The sequence below is a fragment of the Periplaneta americana genome, chromosome 1 (assembly GCF_040183065.1).
Source record: "Periplaneta americana isolate PAMFEO1 chromosome 1, P.americana_PAMFEO1_priV1, whole genome shotgun sequence".
Taxonomy (NCBI): Eukaryota; Metazoa; Arthropoda; class Insecta; order Blattodea; family Blattidae; genus Periplaneta; species Periplaneta americana.
The window spans coordinates 175,922,714-175,938,208 of record NC_091117.1 but is presented as its reverse complement, the minus strand read 5'-3'; the positions used below and the strand labels follow the sequence as shown (position 1 = coordinate 175,938,208).

At 36.4% G+C, this 15,495-nt stretch overlaps 1 protein-coding gene across 2 annotated transcripts in view; it reads left to right on the top strand.

The window, feature by feature from the left end:
• The window catches only part of LOC138704526 (uncharacterized), a 196,136-nt gene that overhangs the window by 541 nt on the left and 180,100 nt on the right, over positions 1–15,495 (top strand). The window lies entirely within an intron of this gene.

Here is a 15,495-nt window from a genome sequence, read left to right as displayed (position 1 = left end):
TTACATTTCTATATTGCTGCACAATGCATAACGTATACAGTCATCTTACAAAAACACTCAAGCTCCAGGCAACGTGATCAGTCTTTTTGTCCGTGCGTAATAATATGATCAACCATAATTTTACAGTTATTTCTGAAACCATCGCCATTTTAGAATCATCGCAGTGACCATCTATGTACTGCACATATTATTTATTTATTTATTTCTTTATTTATTTCATCCACTCAACACTGTAATTACAGAGAAGTGAAAAGTGAAAATAACAGTAGTAATACATATAATAATGGTAATTTAAACTTGAACAGTTAGAATCCAATACTACCCAACAATAGATATAAAGCAACTATTACATGAAAATTTCTGTAAACAAAAACAATAGTAATATGCGTTACAAGAGCGGTATGTTGAAGTTTTCATGTTCGAGGAAAAGACTGAAAAAGCGAAACGTAGTATCTATCTTCAACATTGTTGCTTTAAAATGTTTTCTGTGTTTACTATACTCCAGCAGGCCATGATATATGTCTGTCTTCCCCCCCCCCCCCAGTCTATGATGAGTCTGGAATCTTGTTGATTTTTTCACGGCTTCCTTAATGTTACTTGCATCACGAATGCAGTAACTTTAGTGGAGTTGTAGAGTTTACTTAATTTTTGCAAATATTTAAAAACAATAATTAACATTGCAATTTAGGCGAAATTGCAGTGGTAAGTTTCCAATTTATAATTATTACTATATTGAACGTCTCTAAAAATAATACGTTAAAAGCCTAAAGCAGTAAAATCAATATGTCACTTAAGCGGTAAGAAGAGGGAAATTGTTATGTGTGTTAGGTTGGGAATACTGAATGTGGAATTTTAGACTTTCCGCGGATTGGTTTTGTGCGGAAACCAAGCAAATACGCACGATCTCGCACAAAAGTATTTACAGTATCAGGCGCGGATACAAGGGGGGGGGGTCTGGGGGGCTATAGACCCCCCTATCATTTCAAAGACTTTTTTTATTTAAAATGTACAAAGCATTATTTTTTCATTCATATAACTTCTATGATTTCTTCACTCTCTAAACTTCATATTATTTTGCTATTTTACTTTGACATACAAACTCTCTTTACAGTTCGCAGTGAATAGATCAGGTAAGTGGTCGCATTCCTTAGGGGTCGTTACCATGGGGTTTAACAATAGCTCGGACTTCGGAACGGAAATCTAACGGTAACCACCTCTACCACACTGTAGCTAGGCTGCTACCAATATCTTTGTTATCGTACTTTACAATAGCCACTACATTCGACTTCTGAATTGAGACGAGAAGTGATCAGTCTGCACAGGTGAATTATTTAGTGTAACAGTTATAAGAAATTATAAAATGTCGGAACGTAAGTTTCAAACAAATATCTTACAATTTTTCAAGAAACCGTGTGGTGAAGTGAAAGAAAAGTGCAGTACGGATGACAATGATACAACTGATGAAGAAAAGTGTATGCCTGTTAATACCGTAACAGGGAATCGGTTATGTGCGGTGAAAGTGATGACGCTAGTTCGACGACTCATAATGTATTAGATATTGGTTGCTTAGTGGAAAAAGAAATATGCAGTGACGAGATAAAATACAAAGCTCTAACAAATCCATGGGTTCCAGACGAAAAATATCCATTTCCGAGGACACTAGAATCGGGACAGTCTAGACAATTTCAGCATGCGTGGCTTAAAAGATTTCCATGGCTGTCTTACAGTAAGAAGGATGAAGGTGCGTTCTGTCACGTGTGCGTTTTATTCGGAACTAAAGAGGGAGGGCGAAGCAAACTTACGTTACACAATTTAGTTACGAAACCTCTAAGAAAATTCAAAAAGGCCTCTGAAATATTCAGGAGACATTCAGAGAACAGTTATAACAAAACTGCTCTCTTAAAATGTGACAACTTTAAACGAGTGTTTGAAGGTAAGGTAGAGAACGTTCTGGTTCAATTGAATAATGAAGTGTTACAAACAATGCGCGAAAACAGGATGAAACTTGTTCCAATAGTAAAAACAATTATTTTGTGCGGCCGACATTCCATTAAGAGGACACAGGGATGATGGTGCGATTGACTTGGAAAGCGAAAATCAAAACGAAGGTAATTCCAAGGAGCTTCTTAAATATCGCGTTGATGCCGGTGATCAGATTCTGCATATTCATCTTAAAGATGCCCCAAAAAACTCTTCTCTAACAAGTAAAACAACGCAAAACGATCTCATAAACTGTTGTGGCGCCATTATTGAAAAGAAAATTGTTGAAGAGGTTAACCAAAGTAAAACATCCCAGACGACTTCAGCTTCGTTAAACTGTAAGTAACATTTAATCGACTTTCCATTCCAGTCACCATTTCCTTTAGAATTAGAACTAACTGAAGACTTAGAACCTAAGAGTGACAATATTGTTGTGGTTTATTTATTTGTTTTTAATCCCATTGTTCTATGTAATGATTATACTACTGTATTCATATGTTAATTGAGGGGTTGGTGCAAGAAAGGCACTTCTCTCAAATGCAGGTTTAGAGAAAATTGATGTTGGAAACTCAAACCGTAATAATGTTATCTATGCATGCCTTTACATTTTGTGTACCGGTACTCCTGACCTCTATGATTACAGTATTGAACTACAACTTGTGATCATATGCATAACAGATCAGAGATCACAATAAAGCGTTTTACTCAAAAAGGGCACATCCTCTAAAATGCCCTTCTTGCACCCAGCCCCTCAATTATTATTAGCCCCCCCTATTATTAAATTCTAGATCCGCGCCTGTACAGTATAAAGAAAACTTAGATTATATTAAAGTCATAGAGCAACTGATGAAATGCAAATAACTAGTCACAGATTAATAACAATAATACAATAACTGATGAGGGACTAGAGCTACGTTAAGTCAGCAATGTGAACGGAATTAGGAGTGAATTAGTAATGATAACTGATATGAAATAATTTAAGAAAGAAGACCAAAACTATAATATACAGACCAGTTAAAGACCTATTTATTAGCAAAATACTTATGGAGTGTTTTGAAAGCTACCGGTATTTATTTCTCTCAAGAGTGTGATTCTATCCTGAAAGATGTCAATATTGCTCAGTTTATTATAGGAGGAACAGATTCTAAGAAGTGGAGAGTGCTTATAACAACATGTCCTAGTCCCGTCGCTCTAATTTCCGGCAACCAATCACGTTGCAGGTCGGCTACATTTAAACGTGTGCGTCTTGTGATTCGCTGATGAAGATGTTAAGCATTTCCAAAGGCTGGATAAATACCTAATATATAATTGCCCGCCATTTTGGCTCTTTCGTTGGCGTTCGCAGAAAGCACACGAGGACGTTATTTGCCGCTCAATTATTTGCTGAATTACAGTGCGTTTGATGTATTATCATAGGAGCTACGACATGATAATGTTTAACGGTATGGCAAATAGATCCCTCGTCTGGTAGCTCAGCAACGAAAGAACAAAAATGGCGAACGATACTACCTACCTAGACTTTATAGAGCCTTGACTTCATAAGACGTAAGCAAAGAGGAGGAGTTACGCCGGGAATAACAGCGTCCCGACTATAGCATAGTTTATATTAAATGTTTCACTGGTCCTACAGTTCTCTCTTGGTACATGTATTGCTATTCTAGACAGTAATGACTATTTACAGAACTTGTTAATAAATTATGGAGGCATTTTACAGTATATCAATATTATTCCTTCTGTGTTGCAAACTTTCAAAATTAAAGAGAGACAAAAGAGATGAGTACGAAATATTACTTTCATTATTCCAGGAGGGATAGTAACCAAATGATTTAAGAAACAAAAATCTAATGAATCTCTTTTGAACACTTTCAATTTTGTTAATATATTTAATTTGATAGGGGTTCCATACAGTATAGTACTACAATATTCAAGTTTTGATCTAACTAGTGAAATTTTTTTTTTTAACTACCTTACGTTCTATGAACAAAATAATGTTTTGTTCTAGAAAATTGTGACAGTATACAGGTTACTTTCCTTTATATTATTTAAATGTTAGTTCACTTGTGCAACTGCCTTTTTATGTTCTCTGAACGACAATATGTTCAATAATATTATTTACTACCAGTTTACTGCCTTCATTAATCATCATATTATTACACACGGACAAATCTTACCAGACTGACAGGGTTGCCTGCAGCTTGAGATCCTACTGCATGAGTGTTTTTGTGAGTTGACTATACGTACTTGATGCATGGCGCAGCAGTAAACAAACGTAATGCTACGCGTTGCGGACTAGAATAGTGGCTAAACCTTCTGACTTTAGTTATGAAATATTTTAAAACCAATACAAAACCATACCCCACAAATCGAGCTGGCTCAGCATTGTCGTGATTCTTATTAAACATCTTAAAATGTCGCTTTTTTTTCCTCATTAACTACTGTCATTAGGTAATGTTCAGACAAGGAAATACAAACATTGCAATTTATTTATATTCATAAATGTGTGAACCCTAGTGACAATTGAACAGCACTGAGGTGCGATTAAATGAGCTCTGTTGTTATTACAATGAACGGTCATGTTTGTCTTAGAATCTGGTAACACCTCTTGCTTAAAAAAGTCCCTTGTGCAGACGCTTGTATTTCCCTATTTTGACTATGCCGACATTTTACTGACTGACCTTTCCAGCGACAACAAAACGAAACTTCAACGTGCTCATAATTTGTGTGTACGTTTTGTAAGTAATGTTCGTAAATATGATCATATTACTCCATCCCTGGAAGCAATAGGTTGGCTTAAACTAGATAAGAAAAGAAATTTACATTCAATTCTCCTTCTCTTCGAAATCTTGAACTCTTCTATTCCTTCGTACCTGTCGTCTCGCTTCACTTACCTTTCTTCCCACCACAATCTGAACACACGCTCTCGCCATGAAACAATACTAACAATACCATCCCATCGCACATCCTCATACTCATCCTCTTTCACAATAGCCCTGCCAAGACTCTGGAATTCGCTACCTGCTAGCATCAGTGACTGTCGAAATAAAATTGAACGGAAACTTACTAGGTACTAGGTCAGTAATTGAGACTCGTTCAGACATGGTTTCTTGTAAATAGTTCTCTTAATCTATCACAAAATATCTCAATATCCGGTAATTTCATCACTATAGAATTTTGTTATTCTAGGTTTAATTTGTAATTCAGTAAATACAAAAATATTCTTTGTTCTTAACTTCTATGATAAATTGTCTAGCTTTCATTAATCAGGTAATCTTGTTGTACTTTAATTTTTATTGTAATTGTAATTGTAAATTTAATATTAATTGTAATTTTATTCTTCATATTATAGTTGTAATCCCCTGGTAGAGGGGCAGAGGAGGCCTGATGGCCTTATCTCTACCAGGTTAAATAAATAAATACTAATACTAAATACCTCTTTCATACAATTTACTAATTAAGATTTGTGACTCATTGCTAGGTTTGTCTATGAGAATTATAAGTATTCTTTGAATGACTGGGTAAGCTTCCAACAAGATAGTGGAGTTATCTCCATTTCGTAGTAACTGAGCGTGTGTCCTTCGTTCTGTGTCGTTAAAGCATAATTTTGTGGGTACTCAAACAAGACCAGATAGTCCCAGAATTTGTGAATGTCTATAAATAGTGACGCCTCGTAACTGTCATGTGCGCAGTACGGAACGCGGGCGCGAGATAGCGTCGTTGTTTACAAGGAAACAAAGCCGAAGATCGCGGGTTCGATTTCTAATAGGGTTATGGATTTCCTCCATTAATCTAATTCTTTTTCCCGCACTATGGCCCTACTGTCGACTCTGCCTCTAACAGAAATTTACAGTATATCAGTGAGTTCTCTTCAAGGGTAAAGACGACAAGCGTGTAGGACTGACATTCCTATTGTTGCTAATACCGATTGTTTGAAAATGTGAGAATCTTAGGTTAGTATTACACTAATAAAGTTATTTGACAAATAATATGATAAAATATTTTATCAAAGATCTCTAATAAAAGTTACTATTTGGAGTATACCACACTAATACTTACTTACTTACTTACTTACTGGCTTTTAAGGAAGCCGGAGGTTCATTGCAGCCCTCACATAAGCCCGCCATTGGTCCCTATCCTGAGCAAGATTAATTCAGTCTCTATCATCATATCCCACCTCCCTCAAATTCATTTTAATATTATCTTCCCATCTACGTCTCGGTTTCCCCAAAAGTCTTTTTTCCTCCAGCCTCCCAACTAACACTCTAAAAGCATTTCTGGATTCGCCCATACGTGCTACATGCCCTGCCCATTACAAACGTCTGGATTTAATGTTACTAATTATGTCAGGTGAGGAATACAATGCGTGCAGTTCTGCGTTGTGTAACTTTCTCCATTATCCTGTAACTTCATCCCTCTTAGTCCCAAATATTTTTATAAGCACCTATTCTCAAATACTCTTAATCTCTGTTCCTCTCTCAAAGTGAGAGTCCAAGCTTCACAACCATAAAGAACAACCGGTAATATAACTGTTTATAAATTCTAACTTTCAGATTTTTGGACAGCAGACTGGATGATAAAATCTTCTCAACCGAATAATAACAGGCATTTCCCATATTTATTCTGCGTTTAATTTCCTCCCGAGTATCATTTATATTTGTTACTGTTGCTCCCAGGTATTTGAATTTTTCCACCTCTTCATAGGATAAATTTCCAATTTATATATTTCCATTTTGTACAATATTCTCGTCACGAGACATAATCATATACTTTGTCTTTTCGGGATTTATTTCCAAACCTATCTCTTTACTTGCTTCAAGTAAAATTCCGATTTTCCCTAATCGTTTGTGGATTTTCTCTTAACATATTCACGTCATCCGCATAGACAAGTAACTGATGTAACCCGTTCAATTCCAAACCCTCTCTGTTATCCTGGACTTTTCTAGTGGCATACTCTAGAGCAAAGTTAAAAAGTAAAGATGATAGTGCATTGCCTTGCTTTAGCCCACAGTGAATTGGAAACGCATCTGACAGAAACTAACCTATACGCACTCTGCTGTACGTTTCACTGAGACACATTTTAATTAATCGAACTAGTTTCTTGGGAATACCAAATTCAATAAGGATATCATATAAAACTTCTCCCTTAAATGAGTCATATGCCTTTTTGAAATCTATGAATAACTGATGCACTGTACACTTATACTCCCATTTTTTCTCCATTAATATACCACACTAATTTAAAATAAAATTAAGGAACAAGAACCGTCAGCCTCCATTTATAGTAAAAATAAAATACAACCTTTTTGAATCACAGATATGCAAAAATGAAATAAGAGCATTGCTATGCTTGTATAGCTACAATTAATTCAAAATAATACAATATGCATATTGCTGAAAAACAGGTGATGACAGTATTCTTACAGCAAAGTCATGAGGATTTTAGAAACCTTACAAGTATATCTGATAAGAGTATATTGTTGGCTGCTGAGTTTGTAGTTAATAGTTTCACAGAAGTACACGCTTCGTGCCGCAGGAAGAAACAGTGGCCCTACTCCGAGAATTAGGTTATGCTGGTGTCCCTCGGAAACCGTCCTTGCTTATACGGGTAACAATGGAAAAGTGGGCGTGCAGAATCCATCCCACGGCCTTCCTTCGAGTCTCTAATTCGTTCTTTATTACTGTCTATCGAAATTACGCAAAAATTCTCAGCTGTGACTCGATATAATCCAGCTCTCCCACAGTTACAGCAATTTAGAATTATTATTCGATGAAAATCCTTCTCGTCACCTCCACTTCAACGATGACAGTGACAACGAAAGTACAAGTTGGGGGGAAGTAAGTAAATAACAAGGCGAAAATAATATACATTTGTAAAGGAAGGCTAGAACATAATAAATACTTTTATGCAGAGAAAGAAATTAGCCGAAAGAAGAAGAACAATTCAAAATTCCTCATGTTGCCGAGCTATGCGCAACTCTGAACTGACCACTACAACAAGCAATCGAGAAATAGAATGCCTCATGCAGCTTTGCAATAGGTTATTTAATGACGCAGTAGCAACTACGAGGTTATTTAGCGTCGTTGGAATTGGTGGTAGCGAGATGGTATTTATCGAGATGAGTCCGAGATTTCGCCTGGGATTACCTGACACTCGCAGGGGAGCTGTATCGCCAAACATTTCCAAATAGACGAACGTTCGTTGCTGTGCACCAAATACCCCAGATAAAGGACCATTTCGTTCTGGAAGTATCAACTTATCTAAAACTAATCATGTCTAAAAATAACTTCGAAGCTTAAGATATGTTTTACGTAATGTGGCTCGTATATTATCCCCGATTACCTCTAATGCAGGCCTGCAGAACCCGTAAGTAGGGGAAATATGACGTCAGCCTCACTCCACTTCTATTGGGGATGATCGACTTCCGCGATCGAGTTGTTTACATTCTCTGCCCGTGCAAGGTCCATCAGTGGCGGCACTGTAATTTTCAAAAAGGATTATAATAAATTCATTGTATTTATAATGCGTTATCTCGTTTCAAGGTTCACAATTATGCTAGATTTTCTGTCGGTAGCTTTTTTGAGATTTCTTTGCAACTAACCTGCTTTAGATTTTCGAAAACTTTCCGCTTATAATAACCTACGGAAACATAAATTTACAGTATTTAAGTAATGAACCTTGAAAGTCACTATTAATTTCAATTCAAAATGAATACAACGAGTGACGTCCTTAATTTAACAGCATGTAAATAAATAATCAATATACAATTCGTAATAATGGACTTACCTGAAAGTTTGTGCATTCCATAATTCTTAATATGGACTTTGTTGAAATGTGGTTTAATATTGAAATGACAAGTAAAACTAATTTCGATGGGATACAGTTAACAAGCAATTCTTTCGTCTTCAACAACAAGATAATCATATTCCCACTTCCTTTGGAAGTAGCCTAGTATTTCTTCACGAGTTTAGATTTTGCCATGTTCCTGTTCTCTTTAAACTGCAGTACGCGTATTGTGTATTTATTTATTATTTATTTGGCTGGAGTGCGTTACAATGTTGAATGACAGCATTGACATCCTGTCATATACCTATCACTCACTTATCAACGTGCAATTTATTTATCGTCCTATTACTAGTAAAACCAGTTAAGACCAGTAATGCAAGTTTTGTAAAAACAGGAATTAAAACTTTATTAATGCACGAAAAATCATAATAAATTCTTCAAATAAAGTAATTGGTTTCTTGTCTTTCGGACGTATTTCATTTTAGTAGAATACAGAGCACGGAAAGATAAGTCGGGGGCTGTATTTAACTTATTTTACACTAAAGTGGACTTAAGCGGCTTTACTAGTAATACTGTAGGACGATATATACATAGGTAGACCTTCTTACATTATATGTACACATTTTACAATTTATTTTACATGTCTTTTAACTTACTTATTTCACTCATTCATTTTTCTCTTACTTTCTAAAGGTATGTTCCTAAGAACTTTATTATCTGTTCATTTGTAATTCTTGATAGCGTATTGTATACCTGCCGCCGCGAGAATGAATGTTGATGCAGCCGAGCGTAACTAGAACCCTATGACCGCACTGGTAGAAAAGGTGGGTGGAGTAAGAAGGGGTAGTAAAGCAGTCGCTTTGAGGAGCTACAGTTCTGCAGGTCTGCTCTAATGGATCATATGAGGAGACAAAGAGAAAGCCAGAAAATAGGAACGACTGGAGAATGCTGGGTTTGAAGTGAAAAACTTGCCTTTGGGCCATTGCCCGTGTGTAAATACGTCCCTGGGCTGATGACAGTTTCTTCAACCCACTTCAGTTTTGACATACTATTATAGTGCCGGTTGGTTATATTAACCGCTGTTACAACGAACAAGTGACAAATCCCGTCCACAGCGAATGCGGACTTCCTTTGATTACCTACAGTAAGTGAAAGAGTTTTATTATAAATGGTCATTGGCGTAAATACGTACTAAACAGTCTTTCATTGTGGTATTGCTGCTGTCCTTTCCAGTTAAACCGCGTACACACGTAGCGAACGAACGACGAACGAATGCATTCGCTGACTGAATTCGGAACATGTGGACGATCCAGCGAAGGCGAACCGATCGTTTGGTTTGTCTTCGGAAGTGATCCATCCCACACTAAAATATTTACAGATATAGGCTATCCCTTACAATCCGTATATAAATTATGGAAAGAGCAATAGGCAAAGAAAAATCTTATTCTAGAAACGAAAAGAAGTCTTTTCGACAATCAGCTTTAGAAAGCAGTCAATGTCTGAAAACTCTTTATACTGGTGTATACTAGAATATGCTATTTTTACTATTTACACTATCTTAAAGAATGTAGGATTACATTGATTAAACTTATTTACACTATTTTAAAAATAAGTAGGCTATAGTATTATTAAATGTATTACAATACACAACATTTTACATATTATCCTTGGTTGATTTTCTTTGTTTCATATTAACACAGTTTTAGAACGTCATTACCAGACATCGGATTCTAGGGCAAATGCCTATTGTGTTTCTTTAGGAGAAAAGTAAAAATAATTATTAATATTTGTGTTTCATGGAAATTGAAAGGTATTCAAAGAGTTTTATAGTGCCCTAAAATGCCCTAAAACGGTTATTAGAGCCTAATTTGTTAATATTCGCCTAAAAATGCCTAACTCACTGTAAAGTTTCGCATTTTACTCTTACTTTTTATAATTTATACATGCATTCACTGCGAAATTTAAGGCATTTAAGTTTGCTTCACACCGGCCATGAAACCATTGATAAAGGAGACAAAATGTTTTGAATCTCACGACACTCGCAATAGATTTCACCGAATTCAACATGTTTGGAGGCATAAATGCCGACAAAGAACCAACCTTAGTTTTGAAGCAGGCAACAATCACAACATGTGCTGCTACCGATTCAGAGATATACTATACTATAAAAATGACTGTATTCGGTCTGAAACCGATTAGCTGTACTGCCCTTCAGAGTGTCATAAAATCACAATTTTTGGAGAAAGAGTGTTTTTGAAATATTTATGAAAAGTCGTAAAACTGCGAATTAGTAGGGTAAACCGTTACAAAATATTTAAAAGAATGGCCCTCCTAGTGTTAACACTACCAGGAAATGCAACAATAAGTGGAACTTTGTATTTTTGTCCAATTGAATCTCTATAACAACGGTTCATTTGAATGCTCGTTAACAGTTGCTCTTTCCCTCACCTTATTTGTGTTGAGAAGTTTTGAGCGGTAGGACGTTTTCCTGTGAAGTTTAACGCGATAATGCCGAAAAATATAAGTGCAAAATCTACATTGATCCGGCAATGGCTAACAGAATATTCAGAATTCACTTATGATGGAAAAATAATATTCTGCAAGATTTGTAGCAAACAGATATGTAACAATAGTTGAAATATATAAATTCTATTAATTTTAATGAGTAGGCCTATAATATTTATACATTGACTGAGCTATCTTGAGGTATAATTCTTTTTAAGACCACTACACTTTAACCTTTTAAATTCCGATAGTTAAAGTATTTGCAGGTCATTAAAATTTTGATTGTTCGAACCCACTAAGTTTGTGATAGAAATACGGCAATACAACAATTAGGATTTTATTTTAATTCAGTTTACTTTACATTTTTAGATTTCGCAAGAAAAGAACTGCCACCTAAAGCAGCATGTGCAAGGAGCGGCTCATAAGGCTAAAGCTCAGTAGAAAAATCAACTGCAACAAACTTTACTAACACGGCCTACTTCATCCAATCTCAGCAGCAATTTCTATGCTGATTTAACCAGAGCGTTTGTTGCTGCTAACATTCCCTGGAATGCAATTGAAAATCCGGTTTTAAGACAGTTTTTACAAAAATACTGCAAACAAAATATCCCATCTGAGTCGACCCTAAGAAAAAATTACTTAGACAGAATATACAATGAAACTTTAGCTTCCATTCGGGAGGATATAGATGTTTCTTACATATGGGTCTCTGTGGATGAAATCTCAGATCCTATGAATAGGTATATAGCAAATATGGTAGTAGGAAAACTTAGTCCTGATGGACCTTCGATTCCACACCTCGTATGTGTTAAGGAACTTTCGAAAGTGAATAGCCAAGCCATTGCTTATTTTGTAAATAAAGGCCTACAGTCTTTATACTCAGGTAATATAGACGATTCTAAAGTTCTGTTGTTTTGTACTGATGCTGCCTCATACATGGTTGCTGCAGCTCCACTTCTTAAAACATTTTATCCTAACCTCACGCATGTAACCTGTCTAGCACATGGCCTTCACAGGGTTTCTGAAACAATCCGGAATGAATTTCCTCTTGTTAATTCGTTTATTTCTAACACAAAAAAATGTTTTTGTAAAGCCCCATCCAGGATTTCAATATTCAGAGAGAACTTTCCAGATATCCCACTCCCACCTCAGCCGGTTGTTACACGATGGGGAACCTGGATTCAGTCAGTGGTGTATTATTCAAAGTATTTTAAAGAAGTGGTCACAGTTATTGATAAATTATCTGAAACTGATAGTGCAGCGTGTGTGAAAGCAGTGAAAGATTGTCTGAATGACTCACGAGTGAAAAACGATATTGCCTACATAACATCAAACTTTTCTTTCATACCTGCAAGCATTGAACAATTAGAACGTGAAAAACAATATCTTTGTAGCCAAATAGCAATAGTAAAGGAAGCTCAAGTGAACATACATTCTGCTTTGGGCGAAACTGGGAAAAAAGTTAAAAATAAGTGGGACAACGTATTAAATAAGAATGTAGGATTTTCATTGTTGGAAAAAGTATCAAGAGTGATATCGGGGGAAAGTGTAAATGTTCCAGTAAGTATTGATGTTTCTATTGTACCTAATTTAAAATTTGCGCCTCTCACATCAGTTTCGGTTGAAAGAAGTTTTTCTGCTTTCAAATGATTCTCAGTGACAAAAGGCAAAGGTTAACTGTGGAGAATTTAGAAAAAATTCTGGTGGTGTACTGTGCAGATAATTATAATAAAGTCTGAGCATGGAACTGAATTTCAATAACTTAAAATGAGTAATATTGATATCAATAATCATTATTTCATTAGTTTCAGTATATTAAATTTGTGCAGCTCTGTTTATAAATACAATATAGTATTCTTTTTTAATGTTTAAACATACTTTTTTTGTGCGTATTTTAGTGTATAACTAAATATTTCAGTGAAAGAAATAAGTATGATACCTTGATGTGCCTAAAATGCCTATTTTCATTAAAATAGAGCCTAATTTTACAAATTTTGAGCTTATTTTAGGCGCCTAAAACTGCAATTTTTAGTGTCTAAAAATCCGATGTCTAGTCATTACAAAGGACTTACACCTTTTCATATTGCAATCAGTTTTTAATACCATACATTTAAACCGTACAATATCTACGAGGGTGGATCGGAAAGTAACGCACAATAATTAAAAAAAAGTTTAATAGGTAAACAAAAATAAAAAATACACAAATGAACTCAGATCTTTTAGCTACTTTTCTACATAGGCGCCAAGTTTTTTTACTTGGTTATTTAACGACGCTGTATCAACTACGATGTTATCTAGCGTCGATGGAATTGGTGATAGCGAGATGAGACCGAGGATGCGCCATAGATTACCTGACATTTGCCTTACAGTTGGAAAAAACCTCGGAAAACCCCAATCAAGTAATCAGCCCAAGCGTGAATCGAACCCGCGCCCGAGCGCAACTCCGGATCGGTAGGCAAGCGCCTTAACTGACTGAGCTACACCGGTGTCTTGCGCCAAATTTCTCAACACATTTCTCCCATCGTGGTACCAGTTTCAGTTTACAATGTTCATAGAAGTCCGTTCGGTTGGAGTATAGCCATCTACGGACAGTTCATTTCACTTCTGCATCAGTCGCAAAGCGATGAAAGTCCGACGGTACAAGATCTGGACTGTATGGTGGATCCTGGAGCACCTTCCAACCAAATGTGTTGATTTTCTCATGAACAGAACCCGCAACATGAGGGCAAGCATTGTCATGAAGAAGTTTGAAATCGTCAGCATTAATGTTACGGCGTTTGTCACGAAGGGCAGGACGCAACTTTACCAACGTTTGAATGTAGGCTGCAGCATTCACAGTGGTTCCGTGTTTAGCAAAGTCCACTTACAAGACATCATGCATATCCCAGAACACTGTCACAAGCACTTTCTTAGCAGATTGCGTCACTTTGAATTTTCTCTTTATTGGGGAAGCAGCATGTTTCCATTCAATAGAGACCTGCTTTGTTTGGGGTGTGTAGTGGTACGTCCAAGACTCATCACCAGTGACAATTCCTTTCAGAAAGTCGTGCCCTTCTGCAGCGTAACGCCTTAAGTGGTCCAAGCATGTCATCATTCGCTGGCCCTTGTGGTTGTCTGTCAGGTTTTTAGGCACCCAGCGAGCACTAACTTTATGAAATTTCATTGTGTCGTGCACGATATCGTATATCGCACCGTATGAAATGTTGAACTGCTGAGATAAGGTTCGCAGTTGGATCCGCCGGCCGTTCAAAATTGCCGCCTCAATGCCTGTGACATTCCGCTGGGTTGCAGCTGTTACCGGCTGCCCGGAACGTGGCGAATCACAAAGGTTCTAACGGCCGTCTGCGAAGAATGCGCACCACCTGGAGATGTTGCTACGGTCCATATAATCTTCCCCGTATACTCCACACACTCTGATTATGTCCTTTAGCCCACAAAAGTCGCAAAACACTTCCCTGCTCTTCACAAGTTGAAGACAGTAACATGCTCACCATCTTTATTGCGTAGTTCACGCTTCTCTCGCTAGAGCTACACGTGCAAAACAAATTGTGTCTGTAGTGAAAACTTCAAATTATATCTCCGTGAAATGTCAAGATCCCAGCCGCAATACCAACGCGAAAAAAAATTATTGTGCGTTACTTTCCGATCCACCTTCTTATAACTATGTAGTCAAATAATTTTCAGAAAATTAGAGTGTATTTTCTTTATGTGGCGCCAGGTAAATGTTTTAATTTTGCACTATGTATGCCTTTTAAATAATAGACTATTTCAAGAAAATAAACTTAACAATAATTTTACCGATAACTTGATGGAAAAGTTGAATTATTGTGAGACTCACAATGCAGAATGTTACTTCGCTACTCATTTATTCTGCTTATTTTGTTTTCTTTCTCTATTTCATTTTTATTGACCTTCAAGGCAGGATTTTACTTATTCTTATACAATACCTCACTGCATTTTCTAGTTTGTTATCTTAATATGTTGCAAGATTATGTTTAGAAGCGCTGATAATCTAACTTCTAACGCTCAGTTTCTTCTTATGTAAGATGGTCTCCGGGTTGTTGTGTGTGGAAATTTGCACGGTCTCCTTGGTGACAACGAATAAAACAAAACGTATCACCATTGCCGTCGAGATATGTCGCACGCGATTAAGAGTACAAAAGGCTTTTGTGTGAGCATTTGAAAGACAGAAGATGATAATGACGCATTACTTTTATAGCCTATAGTGT